Below are 18,594 nucleotides of genomic sequence, written 5' to 3' on the forward strand. Positions count from 1 at the left end.
CAAGAATAATCTGGCTTGGGATGAAGGAAAAATGTTGAGCCAAAAAATAGAACTTGCTTGCACGTGCACTTCTGCTGCCTGCCGAGTCTCCATAACTTCTCACTTGTCATCAATCTCATAAACATTTACGTGGTTCGATCAATAAATATGTCGTTATTTAAAATATTACCATTTAAATTAAGGCATGTTCGATATCACTGTAAGTTTCTAGCTTTTGGTTTTATGACTATAAAAGTCATATGATATAAGGAGGATAATAAACTTAAAATTAGTTATACTTATACTAAACATGTCAATTTTGAAAACTGATAACTAAAAGTTGGAAATTACTTTTTTTGGTTTTCATTTTTTTGTTTTTGGTTTTCGAAAAAACTGAAAGCAGAAAACGATAACTTTTTTTTTTTGGTGATTAGAAAGGCCTACAAGAAATGAGAATCGACTCCATAATCTCCTAGATCCGGGAGAAAAACTCTAACCAATTAAGATATCTTTCACTCTCATATAAAACTAATCCACTGTAGTAGTGAAAAAAGCATGTCAAGTGGTGTGCTAGACTATGACAAGAAATAGGCTTCCATAACTGATAACTCCATAAGTGAAATAAAGGAGTTTAGGGAAAGCGAAAAGAGCTTTTATATGTGAGCCCTCCTTTTTACATCTTAGATTGCTGGGAATATGCCGATCCAACGGAGTAATTTTATATGCAACTTTTCATATAATATAGTAATATTGGTGACAACTTTATAGATATGAAAAATATTTAGCTTCAACATGACACTTGAGCTAACGAGGCTACTTTTCTTTTACAAATTTTCCTGGACCCCATGATGTAGATACGTTGGATAAAGATTTTTAGCACATATGGAAAAAACATCATTTCGACTAGGTTGACAAACCAACACTAGGATTTTGCATATTTTTGGACCTTCGAAACTTGTCTAGAATAGTGGGCATTAATTAGGCCATGAAGTGAAGTTCGTTTTCCTTACCCGTGAACAGAACAAGTTGGTTGATAATTTGGCGAAGATAGCACGTCTTCCTAATAGGGTTAATGTAACTAGGACGTTTCTCACACGCCTTAGTCATTGTAAGACCTTTAAATCATGCTATGGCTCATTCAACAACAAAAAAAAGTAGCAGATTAATGTTGCAGAGTTAATTACATTAACGACTATTTTAACGTTAATCATCAAACTCGTGAACTTTGATTTTCTTTTGTCAAGGAAAAATGTATTGGTTTGTCGTGTTACATGCACTAAGTTTTATATCTTAGGGATTAGGATGGAATAACATCATATTCTCGTGTGGAAAAAAATACGAAGGTTTACAAGCAATTTTTGCCCCGTGTAAGTAAACAACTTCGTTAGGTAGCCTTTTTGATCAAATATGTCTATAATTTAATGTATTTTTACATAAATAATCATCACAACTGAGATATATATATACACATATATACCTCATGAAAGGTATACCAACATTATATGATCACAAGCATAAAACATATATACGCATATAGTATTATTATTTGACGGCAATATATGACTTTGACAAAAGCAATATATTTTTAAAGGAGACAATGCAAGTGCAATATACTTCATATATTACTCCATTAGCTTCTCCATCCTTGTTGAATATAATATAAAGTAATAGTAAACATTATCTTTTCTTTACGATTAACTTCAAGTACAAAAAAATTAAAAAGCTACAAAAGAAATAATTACATCAATGACATAAAACTTACTCTTCCCTCACTTTTTCCATTTCACTCAAAGTGTGATCAAGTGATCATCAACCAATAGACTAAAAGCAACTAAGGAAAATAATGTGACCACCCAAAAACTACCCAACAATTGAAATTTATACATTATTGTTGCTGATGATATATCTTGAGGTGAAGGTGGTGGATTCTTAAAGTAGTAAGGGAAGTAAGGTACAATAGGGTTAGGAGGTGGAGGACCATTGCTATAGGGTAACATTGATCCTCCTGGAGGAGGGTAATAATCATAACTTGGATTATATCCTGATGATTGTGGTGGTGGTGGAGAATAGTAGTTATATTGATCCGGTGACGACGGCGGTGGTGGCGATGAGTAGTAGTAGGCGGGGCTCGATGGCGGCAATGGTGGTGGTGGGCAGTTTGTGGTGGTGGTGGGGGTTTTTGAAGGCGGCGGAAGGACCGGTGTTGGTGTTGTTGTTGGTGTTGGGTATGTGGAACCACCTATGGGTGGTGGTAGACAAGGGTATGGGCATACATAAGGTGTGTCTTGTAATGACTTTTGTGGTAATGTTGTTATTGTTAGTAAGATGAAAAAAATGTGTAGGGAGAATTTTGGCATATTAGTCATATTTTGTGAGGAAAAAAGGGCAAAGAAAGTGAGGATTTTAGATTGAATGGCAAGGAGAAAAGCTAATATAAGTAGTAGATAGGACTATAGGAGTAGGAAATGTGGAAGGAGAAGGGAAAGCCGCCTATAAGAAAATGTTGTGGACCATTTTGGGTAGTGTACCCTTGAAAAGATAGGCCATTATATGGGTGGAAGAAATGAATTATTGTTAGAAACTTTGAAAGCAACATTGGAAATGATGGCAAATTGTTTAAGTGACAAAACTTTGTTGTAAATAAGGATAACTATACTTTATCACTTTCTTTTTGATCTTTTAAAAAGTGAACGATAAAAATACTAGGTAATATTTCTTTTTCTAAGCTAAGAAGGAGGCTCTCTAATCAGATTAGAACCTCGCATAGGTCAATTCGATTCGGATTTGCAAGCAAAGCTCCTTGGGAGTATGGGGGAATGATAAGAGGAAATCCCTATCCCCAAAGTGCCTCTAGTGGGGTTTGATTCCACAACCTTGAGGTTGTGAGATACAAATCAAACCAATAAACCAAGTACTACTTGATATGAAAATATGATATAGTGACATTGCAAGGAGCCAAGTACTACTCTTAGGTTGTATCGTATTTGTATTAATTATTTAGGTAGCAATTTATATAGTAGTTTTGTGCCAAATTAAAGAAGTATAATATCTACTTATGTTTGCAATTACCATATTAGTCTATAAATGATTGGTGTACTCAATAAAGTAAAGATTGACGTATAGACCAATAAACTTATCTTGAAAGATATAGATATATTATGTGGTGCAATTTAATTTATTGTACACATTTTCGTAAGATCTAATGATTTCTCTAGAAATAGATCAAAATGAATATATGGGAAATCCCTTTCTATTATACCCATACAAGTTGGACTCGCTATAAGTAATTCGTAGGTGGTCGATTAGTCGCTTTTAATTTCTTCGGTCATGTGATGCTAGATTTATTAACTAATTTATTTTATTTTGCGGAGCGAGATATGTGAAAAATCTCATTGTTCAACTACATCAAGAAAAGGTAGCATAGAAATCATTTGTGAACAATGTAAATTATTAGTAATAATGTTACCATATAATACTTTGATAAGTATTATGTTTTCTCCTCCATTTGAGAGAGTAATTAACTAAAGGAAAATGTGATGTTATGGGCTAGGAATAGGATTATTATTTCAACAAGTTGGTAAGTATTCCCTTTGATGCATGTTCAAGGACATGTATTATCCTTACCTAAGCATTTGAAGACAAGAGTAAGCATTAAAAAATGATAGTAACAACAAGAAAGTAGAGAGAAAGACAAGAGAAATGAAAGGGACATCTTTGGAGGTATCTTATTATGGCCTATAGAAAGTAATAAAGCAACTCTATGATTAATATCAAGACTATTATTGGTTTATATTATCTTATAATTGGTGTGTTGAGTTGAAAATACTTGTATATAGATTACATAAGCATAGTACAAATATTCGAATCTTATTCCACTTTTAACCTTACCCATGGAGGCCTTATACTGTAGTGCCACGTAGTTTGACGGTAAGCACTGGCCCGTACTTCTGGCCCAATAGCAAGATCCACGAGTTTCTAGAATTACAAAATTTATTAGAATAAACTGTTTAACTTTAATATAAAATTAGACGGACTGAAACTTAAATTATCTCATTCTAACCTAGCATTATCCCTAGACGTTTTGCGCCAATCTAGTCGTCTCTTTTCTTCTCCTTACTTTGTTTCTCTTTGAGCGAACTACAGTAGACAATTTTGAAAAATAATTTCTTAGTCTTAAAAAATAGATTAAACTAGTCATTAAATGAATATTGTATGGATTGAATTGTTTACTAAATAGATTAAGCTAGTCATTATAGTCAATAAGGTTGATGATATCTTCTTAAAAAAAAATTTAAAAAAACATCATGGGCTCCCTTGGTATTTTTTTTACCGTTGTTTTTTACAATATTCAACGCACCTATTTTAACATTTACATACTCAAATACATATATACGTAAATCGTTTCAACTTTCATATATAGAAAATATGTATCAATATATATCTCATAAAATCATACATGATTATAATTTTTTTTAAATATGCTCTTTTAAAGATAAACAAAATTTTAAATCTTTGACGAAGAAACCTTTAAGTGTAAAAAGAAAAATACAAAGACAGTATATAATTGATTTTGTATCATCTGCCCACTAACTAACTAATTTCCTAATTAATAACCTTAACATAATTTCGAAACTTAACCCCTAGTTAACTAGCTAAGAAGCATAAGTCAACAGGAAACAGCCAGAAATTCACACTTAAAATACACAGCAAGGCCAATGTGAAAACAAAAAAAAAGAAGAGGAAGGAAACTTTTTTTTCTCTCTTTTTGGCTAAGGTAGGAGGAAAATATGGGGTAGGTATCAAATTCATGCCCCTATTAAGAATTAAGATGACGGACTATTCCTTAAAATAATTTGTCGGACACAAACTTACAAGAATGTAACAAGACAGAAAACTAGTGGTTGTGGCAGATAAATGGGGCCGTGAAAAAAAAAAAAAAAAAACTTGAAACTCGGTAGATCTGCCTGGAGTTATGCGCTTAATTCTTCCTTCGGCCCAACTTATGGAATTTTGTCACTGACAAATGCTTTGAGTTTGAGCTCTCCAACTTTGACTACTGTGTCTGTGTGGCCTATGGGAAGTACATTGTGCAATTGAATTGAGCCTATACCTAGCACATGTTTCATGTATTACGGTTGTTTTCCCGTGTGTTGAAACCCATTGAAAGTCAACTTGTAAGTGTCCCATATTGAAGAAAGAGGAGAGAATAAATCACTTTGTTGAAACTCCTATCACCAATTGGTTTTAAGATGGAACCTCCTAACTTGTAAGTGGAATAAACTCTCCTCCTCCTTATCTAAGAGGATTATTTCTGATGACCTTTCCAGTTAGCTCTGAATTTCTAAGGACACTCACAAGTGAGGGGGTGTGTTGAAACCCATTGAAAGTCCACTTCTGAGTGTCCCACATTGAAGAAAGAGGAGGGAATAAACCACTTTATAAGGTTACCCTGGCCCATTTTCATATAATCTAAAAAAATAACACCGTGAGTAAAACTTATGTACAGGTAGGCTACGTGATTTATTATTTTTCTTTCTATTTTTCCCTTCTTTTCCTAAACTAACACTTTCTCTCCTTACCTAACTAGAGATTAGAGGCGATCATGGGCCGGGCCAGGCCGCGGCCAAAAAATTTTGCCCATTGGTCGAGCGCCTAAATTCGGGCCGAATTTTTGTGTCCAAAGCCCACTATTTCGGGCCTAAATTAGCGGGCTTTTGCGGGCCAAAACGGGTTGGGCCAAAAAATATACTAAAAAGTCGTTTTTGGCTTGCCCAAAGCCCGCCTAAAGCCAAAAAAAATACGGGCGGGCCCGGCCCGGCCCGGCCTGCGGGCCGAAAAATTCTGGCCAAAACCCGATAAAAAAAAAATGCACATGGATTTTGTACAAAATAAAAAAGGGGAATAATATAGAAGAGTGAATAAGATAATAAAAATAACAAGTCAAATGAATTGCGAATGGGTTTTACAGACCGAAAACTACAGTCGAACATCGAATTAAGTTTTTAGGTAGTGGTCAACAAACAATAATGTAATAAAGGTAAGTTTTGTACAAGATTTTGTAAATAAAGTAGTTTCTCGCAAAAAAGAGTGTAAGATGGTTATGGACGAAAAATCCTTATAACTAACACCGACCCTATTATTGGAAAAAAAAAAGTCTTAACATATATATATTGGTATCATGTGTTATTCTTTAAATTTAATGTTTATAGTTTTTTACTTTGTACCACTTTAGCTATTCAGTAACTAGAATTTTTTGCACGCGATGCGTGCTTGAATTTTTTTCAAAACAGAAACTCGATTTTTTTCGGCATAAGAGTCAAAATTTGAACATTAGACATACAAAGTATAATTGTTTTTAGTTGCAAAATTTGATTAGTTTAGTTTCTGTCACTTAAGTCTCTCACCATTCTTTTTGGTTTTTTTTTTACTTTTCAAAGTTAAATTCTATAAACAAAATAGAAATTTTATTGAATTTATTTACGTTTTCTAATATTATAATTTTTTAGTTGATTTTTGAATTAAGTGCAGTACTTCATAAATTGTAAAGAAAGTGGACACTTTGATTTCAAGTCAATTTTTTCATTGGTTGTAGTTTGTAAGTGAATTTTTAAGTTTTTATAAAGATTCCTCATTTTAGTGATTTGCATAACGTAAATTATGCAATTTTATGATTTTAGTTGACTTGTGAGTGATTGTTATAATTATATTTTTGGTATTTTTGTTTGAAGCCTCCTTTGATTTGTAAGTGAATTTGTAATTTAGAATGGGAAGAGGGGCGAAATAGGCATCTCAAAAGAGGACACCATTGCTCCCGGCCCCCTTCCCTTATATAATAGAGATAACTGGTATTAATTTTTTGCAACTTGAACGAAAATTTTATCAAAGTGTATACCTACAGATTTCTTATATGTATTTCCTCCATTTAAGTTGTGCCATTTTTAACTTTCACGCATGTCAATGTATGATTTCAACCATTAATATTTTTAATTATCAATAAGTAAAAATTATAAAAAGTTTATTTTTAAAAAATTTACATCAAGATAAATCTAAAAAGACCCCCACATGACTATGTTTTTCTAAAATATAAATCACCAAAGATAATTTAAGTATAAGATGTGAATAGTGCACAAAATAAAAATGGTGCAACTATTTCTAAACGGAAGAAGTATATATCTGAAGCACATAAATTCTTTATTATGGAATCTATTTAGCTATCTACAAGAAAGTAAGAAGAAATCACCATTGAGGGAACTTGACTTTGATTCGTGACAATAAGTATCAAAAATAATTTGACAATAGTAAACAAATCAAAGCCAAGGGAAATTATATACTTCTGAAAACTTGTAAGTGAAAACTAAGTACTAATGTGGGCATTATATGTGACTAATCAGCTATTTGGCTCTATCGAGGGAATATAGTTTTTGGCGTCTTTTCATGGTTAGAACATCCATGCAGATGCACTTAACGTACGTATTGCTCCACAATCCTGCCTCGCTTTCAACAAGACAACAACTATCAAGAACAAAAAATATGGCGAAGCTAATTAGCTAAGTAATTACGTAATACTCCCTCCGTCCTCTATTAGTTTACCCCTTTCTTTGGGGCACATTTGCCGAGATACTAATTTGAACCTTAATATCTCTAATTTTCGATAAGTAAAAATTACAAAAAGTTGATATTTAGATAATACACATTGAGACGAATCCAACAAGATCTCACATGACTATATTTTTCCTTAAATACAAGTTACAAGAGATAGTCAAAGTCATGTATGTGAATAGTGTCAAAAGTCAAAAGGGGTAAACTAATAAAGGACGGAGGGAGTATAAGATATCCTGTCTGTGGCTGGATCTATCAATCTTCTTTCACAATTGCTTAACAAAAAAAATGACGGCCCTATTTTCCTTATGCAGTAATTTAAGGGAATAGAGATAGAATTATTGCCAATTTAAGTCTTTAATGATGGCCCAATCAGCGTCCTTGGGGAAAAGGAGGATGGTAAGGGAAACCTGTGTGAAATCTCACCCCAAAGAGCTCATAGTGGAATTCGATCCCATGACCTGAAGCATGAGAGTGAATGAGACCAAATCTTTACTATTAGGCCAAGCCTTACTTGGTAAAAAAAAAAAAAAAAGAAGAATAACCTCGGACTTTAATGGCTAATATATGTTTCCTTTATTTTTTTATACATGTAATATGTTGATTTTCACCCATGACAGTGTACTACTTTTACTATTGATTAATATCTTTAATTATTGATTATTAAAACTTATTAAAAAATTATTATTTTAAATATATCTATTAAAACTAATCGAAAACATATATATTACGTAATAGCATTTATTTCTTATATATATATTACTAATATACTGCGGTCAGAGTTATTATTAGAATAGTGCAAAATTCTCAATGGTGCATGTATTATAAAATGAAGGTTGAACTAATTTTGACAGAAAATGTGTAAAAGTTTATATAGAGTTAGGTCGTAAAGTTCATATAGTTTCAGACAGATGACATACTTTCGTTTAATACTTTATATATAAGTCCTAGTGATTGCATCAAAAAAAAAAAAATATAAGTCTTTTTGAGTCAATAATGTTTACTTCAATGAAAAGGAAGTGAAGATAATGAGGGCCAAAACAAGGGTATATATCTATGTTTGATACCTATTCCAACTATCTTTATTAATAAGATGTTGAAGGTGTTCAAATGATTAGCATTAATTGTCTGATATGTACCTTAAATTGTTTAAGGAACTCATAACGACTTTAATTGATAAGCTAGTTTGAATAGCTTCACAATTCACAAAAGTGACCTCTTTTAATTTATTTTAATCCAAAAAGATATTAATAAGAATTTTAATCTCAAACAATCAATTCTACTAAATAGCTCATGCAATTAGATGTTTTATTATTAGAGTAACATTATATGTAAGAAGTAGAATGGTCTTTTACTAGTTATAGGTCTGTATTGTAAACACTATATATATTGAATGTCAGGATTAACCTACTCAAGATTAACACAATTATTCTCCACACTTGTACAGTTATCAGTTCCACCAATTTATTAGTTTCACGTGATTTATCAACTTTCGTTTTTTTATTCAATTAATGGTGTCAAACATAGCCGAGTACAATTTATAATAAGAAAAACATTGAAAAAAATCATTTTCAGTAATGGGAGTACGAGTTTTTTTTTTTATAGGAAAAAAAGATTTCATTTATGAAGGATGAGTCCATTTTTGAAGAGACGGTCTCACGTTAGTGTTAATGTGAGACCAACTCATGTCATGTTGATATCATGCGTGTGCATCAAACCAGCAGCAAAATTAGTTAAGCGCTTGGACTTATTAGTTATACTAGCCTTATATTTTTCTTCTGGATGAATTAGTTAAGTGTTGAATTGTATTAATTAAGTCTGATGTATATTAGTTACACGCTAAAATACATTAGTTCTATCGTAAAAAACAGACTATATATATGACGCATTTTATTGGCCCTGGTTTCACTGTCATGCATAAATAATTCTCTCTTTCTTAAATAACTAACGCACTAATTCTCTCTTTCTTAAATAACTATCGCATTTTTGCAATAGTTATGTCAGCCTCAAATAACCAATGCAAAAACAATGTATACTAATGCATACAATAAATAAAACTAATGACCTTAAAATCATAACTATTGACCGTCCATCCTATCAACGCTCAAAGTATAATTGTTAACCAAATATCAAAACTATAACCATAAACCATGCATCATTTTTACTGATCATAAAATTAATAAATAATTATTCATATGCTATAATTATAATCTTCCAATTATTTTTCAAACTAAAACTATTAGCCAGAAAACTTGAACTATAAAACAAAAAGTCATAACTAATGTAAAAAATAATAGTAACAAAATACACAAATATCATAACTATTTATCAGAAAATAATAATTAATAGCCAGAATCATAACTATCAACCATAAAATCATAATTATTAACTATAATTAATAACTAAAAAACTAAAAATCATAATTATATATATCCAAATTTCATAACTATTAAGCAAAAGCTAATAATTATAAATCAGAAATCATAACTAAGAGCCAAAAATATGTAACTAATTATTAAAATTTCTTAATCGAAAAACTATAACTATAACTTGAAAATGACAAAATCAACCCCACAAATTCACCTTTCACGCGAAAATTAACTCACATATCCAAAAATTCCATCATTGAACCCCACTAACCAACCCCACGACTAACACGCCATATGACCTAGAAACCACCACTTTAACACTAATAAAAACCAACCCACCTCACCACAACAAAAAAACACCCTCTTCTAGTAACTAAAACTCAAACGTTAAAAAAAATTTGAAAGTGAAATGTAGATTAATTACCTTTTCATATCTTTAATTTCACAACTTTAATTCTCACAATTATTTGTTTATGAGTTTCATTTTCTTCAACCAAGAATACTTCTTGAAAGTGGCTAATAATGCAACATAGCTTTTGCGAATTTCTACACTACAAAAATAAAGCAATTTAGCAACAGTAAAAAATTGTTGCTATTTATGAGAAATTTGTTGCTAACTTGCGTTAGCAACAAATTTGAAACAAAAAATAGTTGTTGCTAAAAGGCTTGTTTCCATATGATTTTAGCTACAAAATCTGAAACATTTTCGTTGCCACATAGCATCCATTGAAATATTGTTGCCATATTGGTTTCTATATTTGGCGCATTTGTTGCCAACTCTAGTAACGAGTTATAAATGATTGTTGCTAATATCGCAACAAATTATTATTGTTTTGTTGCTAGACATTAGTAACAAATTATTGATAAAAAAACTTTTAATTGTTATAGAGTTACACTTTGACTAATGCACTCTTCATATAACGTAGGTTAACCTTATATTCTTTTGTTAATTGTTTGATAATTTGATAAATACATTTATGCAAATCAATAAAGAGAAGGAGAGTCAGTCCACTTACAATTCTGAATGATATTTGCATACTGATATTAATAGAAATTAACAATAGTGTATGAAACTTCTTGACATATAAAGTGGTAGTTTGGCTAATCTTTCTTCGATGTGGGACACATTTTAAGGAAAAACTGATGTTTATTTCAGCAACAAATAATAAAATATATTGTTTCCAACGATAACAAATCAAATATCTATTTCCATATTTGTTTCTAAATAGAATAATAATGAAAATATGATGTCATCTATCAACAAATCATAAAATTAATTGTTTCTAATGTGATCAACGAATGAAATATTGGTTGTCGTAATTTGTTGCTAAATGGCAACAAATTGGAAATATGATGCCATCTAGTAACAGTTAGTAAAATTAATTGTTCATAATGTCAACAGAGACACGGTTGGTTGTCGTAATTTGTTGCTAAATGACAACAAATCGCAAATATGATGCCATCTAACAACAAATAGTAAAATTAATTGTTTCTAATGACAACAAACCAAATATTTGTTGTCGTAGTTTGTTGTTATATGACAACAAATTGAAAATATGATGCTATCTAGCAACAAATAGTAAAAAAAACCAGTTTCCACTCACAACAAATCAAAAATATGCTGCTTTTATTTGTTGAAAAATTAGATTAAAAAACGTTACTTTATAATAAGTAACAAAAAAATAATATATGTTGCTATTTATCAACAATTCAAAATTTTGTTGCCATAATTTGTTTCTATAATGCTTTAATTTTTGTAGTGCTAGGAGTTGGGTTGAGTTTAGAAAAGCATGAATTAAAAGGGTTTTTTTTAGAAGAAGAGCACTTGCTAGTCTCGAATTAGGTGAGAAATGAGGAGAGAGAGTAGGGGGGACTATAAAACCCAAAAATAAAAGAAGAAAAAACAAAGCAAGAATAGAAGAAAATGGAAGAAGAACAAAGAATAGTAGAAAAATTGTAAAGTGGGAAAGATTTGGGTTGAAAATGGTCGAAAATACTCCCATGGTCTTATAGATTCTTATAGAGAATAGAGATTGTTAGATCTTCCTCCTTCATTAGACGCATCAAAAAAGAAATTGAACACCCTAAAATAAACAATCCGTCTTGCATGGACCCGGTTCACAGTAAAAATAGTATGGACCAGGCCCAGATACGTGACCGGTTAAGAAGTACTCACTTATACACTATATCAAAAATAGATACACTATATGATACATAGGTCGTACACTATATCAAAAATAGATACATTATATCATAAAAATAGTACACTATATTATACAAAGGTACACTATATCAAAAATAGATACATTATATCAAAAAAAAAATTACACTATATTATACAGAGGTACACTATATCATAACTAGGTACACTATATATCATAACCAGGTACACTATATCCTATAGGAAAATATTTACTTAAACGCATTACAGAAACATACACTATATCAAAAATAGACACACTATATCAAAAATAGATACACTGTATCAAAAATAGATATACTATATTATACATAGGTACACTATACATTTTAACATACACTATATCATTTTAACATATACTATATCATTTTAACATATATTATATCATTTTAACATACACTATATCATTTTAGCATATATTATATTATTTTAACATATACTACATCATTTTAACATACACTATATCATATCAATATACACTATCCTAAACTCACGTGATATGGATCGGGTGCACACTAATTAGTGTGCACGAGTTCATATTAGTTTTTTTAAAAAATAAATACCATATGAAGCAAGGATGGAATATACTTATTGGAAACAATTAAAGCAGGAAGGAAAAACCTTAAAAAAAAAAGAAGAAAACCTAGTAATAGAGGCTAGGAAAAACCATGCCAAAGATAAACCATAGAGAGAAAAAAGTTCTCTCAAGCAGAAACCGTAGAGGGAACTCAAAAAGAATCTACAAATGTAATTGGGGAGTAAAGAGTTATCAATTCAATTTTTAGATAACTCAATTTTCGGTAATGTCCTAACAGAAGTATATTCTAATCCCGAAGTCACATTCACATACCAAACGCCCATATATATACAATACTTCATGATACATGTTTCTCTGTATATGGAGTAGCATTGTTGAACAAGCAACCTAATTTTTTTTTTCTTATTAGTTATTACAACAGATAAGTTTTTCTTCATGTTATTACACGTATCGTTTAATTTATAACTTACTATCAATATTAAAATTCCTTTAGTTTCTAAAACAGAAAACTTTTATTACAAAAATAGAGCTTAGCTACATTGAGAGTAGTATGAGGGCAGCATCTCTAAGATAAAAAGGAACTTCAACTTAATTATAATTCATCATAATAGAGAAATTCAAAGTAAATTACACCCTACTCAAACGCCAAACTGATCAAATGATTAAATCTTATCATGAAAGTATCATTGTCTCAAACAATGCTACTATAACAGACATAACAAGACCACTTATAACAACGTAAACTTTTGTACCACCTGATGGGTACGTAGTATATCCTGTCACATATAAATTATTGCCAGGAGAATAGTAGGACTTTGGCGGCGGCGGCGGCTGCTGCTGAATCATGCAAGGGATGCACGGTGGCTCCTTTGGTGGTGGTGGTGGCAACGGCGGAGGATCACACGGTGGAGGTGGTGGTGGGGGACATTCGGGAAGCGGCGGAGGTGGTGAAGGTGGAGGTGGAGGAAGTATTTCAGGGCAAGTGTCACACTTTATGCTTGGGTTTGACAATGGAATTGTTGGATTGATTTCCTCGTTTGCTTTGCATGGAATAATTGTGATTAGAAAGAGTAGTAAAAGAAACCGAATGTGGAAATTTTGGACGTTTACAAACATCTTTAATTTGTTTCACACATGAAGTTGAGACTTAAGAAAAGAAAGTAAAGAGGAGAAATATGGGAGTTGTTTTGAGTGCTTGTGAATTGTGTTTGTTAGGTTTGTTGTAACTTGTAATGTCCTACTCTTGCAATATATAGTGTTCAAGAATCAAGGGTACGGTGGACTTAGGTCAAGCTATATTGGTAAATTAATAGCCATTTAGGTATTAGGTAATCGTTTAGCTTTTTGTTTGGGAGAGGGATGGAGAGAAATTTACATAGTGGGATGGAAAGAAATTTACATAGTGCGTGGATGGACGTTTAGAATTGTATTCATAAACACTTTACTTAATTAAGTCAAATTTCACAAAGTTTAACCATTATTTTTCACTAATATAGTATAATAAATATTGTTATCATATATATAAGATTTGGTTACAATTATTTCATTGTGTATTTCAAAAATTTAAATTGATTTTTCATAATTGTAAATACACAAATTAGAAAAAGTATCCATCAAAAAAAGCGTTCGTGAAGCAATACGTGACACGTCTTGGGTGGACCGGGTTTGCAATAATGAACTGATTATATTAGAAAGAAAAAAATTGATTGTATCATATAAAAAATGACTATATCATAAAATTGATCATATCATTCAAAAATTGGCTATATAAAAGGTGTTATAGCATAAAGAAGTTGACTATATCAAACAAAGTTGACTATATCAAATGAAATATGACTATTTTATAATTTGGTGTATACTAAGTTATTGTGAACCCGATCATTCTAGTATCTTCTTATTATTGAAGACCGCAAAAAAGCTAAGTAATTATTGCAATTATTCAATAAGAAGTATAAGATAATGTCTTAACGATCAATTGAATTTAATTTAATCCTTTTGTTTTAACGATATTTGTTTATAAAGAAAAAAAACCTAGGTTAGGACCAGAAATAGGACCAATTTTGTTTTCAAGATATTGCACGACCACCTTTATATTCTAGTTTTGTCCTATTATATTGTCCTTTTTATTACTTAATAAACGTATTCGGACTACAGTCACTCTTTAAATATAATAATCAGAATTTGCAAAAACTCGACACCAATTCTTTTGGATTGGAGTGATTTCTGAAAGAAGAGACTTAGAAGTATAGTGGACTTCAATTCAAGATCAGTGATATAAATTTCTCCACGGATTCATATTTCAAATGTTTAGATATGTAAATTTTTGTTATTTAGCCATTATATATTTGACGGAAGGATTCGCAACGAAGTATCCTACCAAATAAGATTGCGTAGACGAAATATAGAAGTTGTTTAGCATTGTTGTAAGTCAATGGAAGGGCTACTTGGGTCAAGTTATATTAATTATATATCTTTATTCTATATGCGAACTCCTAATCTTTTGGTATCCATCGTCTTTAATTTACCTAAATATCCCCAATTATCAACAAATATTACAAAATCAATACAAAATCTCTATTTTTTTTTATTCGGTAATTTACTGGCCAAAACAGGCTCAGCCCTCATGAGTGGGTAAGAAGAGGATCATAATTCCTAACTCACTCACAAGGAAACTTCCAGAGACTGAAAAGTGAAATTTATACCCAAAAACAAATATCCACACAAATACCCCAAATATGGGGATGATGAGAGTCGAACTCCTGACCATAAGGCTGGGAGGTGGGAGCTCCAACTAGGGCTGGCAATGAGTTGAGAGTTGAGACAGCTCGCGAGCTACTCGAACTTGGCTCGGTCAAAGCTCGACTCGAGTGAGCTCCATTTGAGCTCGAACTCGACTCGACATGTTAACGAGTCGAGTCGAGCAACTCAATACTCGACTCGAGAAACTCGTGAGATACTCGATAAATTTTGTATGTATATATATATATATATATATATATATATATATATATATATATATATAGGAATAGGATCTTGTGAAAACCACTATCTAATCTGAAAACTGAAAACAAGCAATTTCAACCATTAGATTATCCATAGTATAATCTGACGGACGAAATTCACGGATGAGTTTTGAGGGAAAAAAAAAATCTAACGCGTGCTTTCTCTCTCTTCCTCTTTCTTCTCCTCTCTCTCTCTCCTTCGGTTATCTTGATCTGAAACTCAAACTTTCTCTCTCCTATTCTCCTCTCTCTCTCCTTCGTTTGCTTTCTCTCTCTTCCTCTTTCTCCTCCTCTCTCTCTCCTTCGTTTATCTTCTGAAACTCAAGCTTTCTCTCTCCTCTCTCCTTTCTCCTTCGTTTATTCCAGATCAAGCGGATTCCATATCAAAATTCGAGTAAGTTTTCCTCTGTTTTTTTTGGTTTAGATTTAGTTTATTTTCATTTACAATTTTTTTTTGAGTTATGTGATTTGATGAGTAATTGTTAATTTTATGATAATTTTGAGCTCATTTTGGTTATCATTATCACACTGAATTATTGGGTTTTTGCTACTCTCAGAACATTTGTATACACTCAGAATCTTAGATTTATTTTCTGTCAAGAAAGTTCATTTTTTTCTCTCTAATAGCGACGCTGACTGGACCTTAAAGAATCCATGAAATGTTTTATCTGGAGATTACTTGTATATACTTTGCCCAGTTTCTCATCTAATTTTGAGCTAATTTTCGATCGAAATTTTCGTTCAATTCGATCTGTTTTGTTTGCGATTTGAAAGATCTATCACATTTTCATAATTAATGTATTTATTTGAATTATTTGTAGCAGATTTTGACTGCACTGGACAAAAATGAGAAGATATATTTATATAATGATGATGAATCCATGCGTGAATTTTTTGACATCGCATAATGAAGAATGATGAATCCATACAGTGCTTAATTTCCTTCCAAAATATTTATGGGAACATTTCAGTTGCTTGTATTTTTATTGATAGTTAATTTGCTTTTTCTTTATCAAGCATTTGTTGTTGCGAAATTCGTTGAATGTTATTGCAAGTGTTGATAAATCGAGTTATTGTTGTTTTGATATTTTTTTATAGTTACCTTAGAAGTGGAAGAAGTTACTCTTATAACATATAAAGTTACCCTAAAAGTGCTAAAAGTTACCCTTGAAATATATATAAAATTATCCTAAAATTGCTAAAAGTTATCCTAAAAAAGTTAAAAGTTACCCTAAAAATGGTAATAGTTACTCTTATAATCAATAAAGTTATCCTTGAAATATATAGAACTACCCTTAATCTAATAAAGTTACCCCAAAACTGGAAAAAGTTACCCTAAAAGTGGTTAAAAGTTACCCTAAAAGGGTTAAAAGTTACCCTTGTTTTCAGTTTTCAGATTAATAGGTGTTTTCAGCGGATCCTACCCCTATATATATATATATAAATACATACTTTTAATTTTTTTAAGAAATTTTAACTTTATTTTTTTCTATAAAAAATACTTGTACTTTTCTTTTTTTAAAAAAAATGAAAAAAAAAAGTGTATAAAATGACCAAAAAGCAAAGCAAAAAAAATTTTCTATAAAAAATAGAACTATATCAAATGACCAAAAAGCTTGAAACGAGTTCGAGCTGGAAACGAGTTCGAGTTCGAGCTCGAGTTTAGGTTTCGAGTTCAAGTTCGAGCTTGAAAATTTGAAACTCGCGAGTTTTCGAGTCGAGTCGAGTTTGAGTATCAGTTTTCGAGTTCGAGTCGAGTTTAGTCAAACTCGAACTCGACTCGCATCATTGCCAGCCCTAGCTCCAACCATTCGGCTCCCACATGATTCTCAATACAAAATCCCTATTATACTACACATGAGGACACCAAAAAAAATTAAATATAGAAAAATAAAAAAAAAACAAAGAAGGCTAACTACTTACTTTAATTAAACAAAAAATAAATAAGATCACCATTCACCGTGTCTCTATCTTTGTTATATATGAAGAATTTCATATATTTTCGCACATATTGCGTGCATATAATACTAGTTTATATAATGGTAAGTTGGTAAGATAGGTGCATGATTATGTAATCATATGAGATTTGGCCATTTGGGTAGAGAATTTTCTAAAGGGTGTGCGAGGATTTCAAAGGTTCTTCGGCTTGATCTTCCTGCAACTTATAGCCGTGATTATTACTGTGTCCTGTGATAGTCTTTGTAGAAATTGATGAGACGCGCAAGTTTAAAGATTTTTTTTTTTTTTTTTCTATTTAGTGAATAATCCACCAATTAGAAATAGACATTAATAATTTATAGGATACAATTCAGTAAAGTTAACATTAATTAATTATCTATTTCTACAAAAATTATTAAAAGAGAGTCTAATTTTAATAGTATAAAAGTGAATCTAGTAATTAAATTGATTAAATTAGTCATTAAAAGAAATTAACCTAGTCACTATAGGGCTAATTCTCTTTTTAATATCGGGCTTATTATTGCCTTATTTTAATTTAAAAGTTGTCGGTCTCTTACAAGACAAATTCCTATTTCTTATGGGTAGTCTACCTACATTGTCCTAATTAAAACCTTTGCATACTCAAAACACCTTATGTAATTTCAGATTTAATGTCTTTCACAAATAAGAAAATTGCTCAATAATTTTGATGATTGTAAATGCAAATATTCATATATCTTAATGTTCGTTCACGTGAGCAATTTACGAACTTATTATATGATATAATTTTATAACAAGCATGTATAGTGTTCAATCATGGAGTAATAAAGAAAGACATATAGTGAATGAGTTATGAGGTATATGTTTAAGAGAAAGTATTTGCCCATATTCGATATGGGACAACTTTTTCCATATCGGATACTTGATATGATTAGATGTAATCCAAATATGATTTAATAGCTAACTGAT

The sequence above is a fragment of the Beta vulgaris genome, chromosome 2, assembly GCF_026745355.1.
Source record: "Beta vulgaris subsp. vulgaris cultivar EL10 chromosome 2, EL10.2, whole genome shotgun sequence".
NCBI lineage: Eukaryota > Viridiplantae > Streptophyta > Magnoliopsida > Caryophyllales > Amaranthaceae > Beta > Beta vulgaris.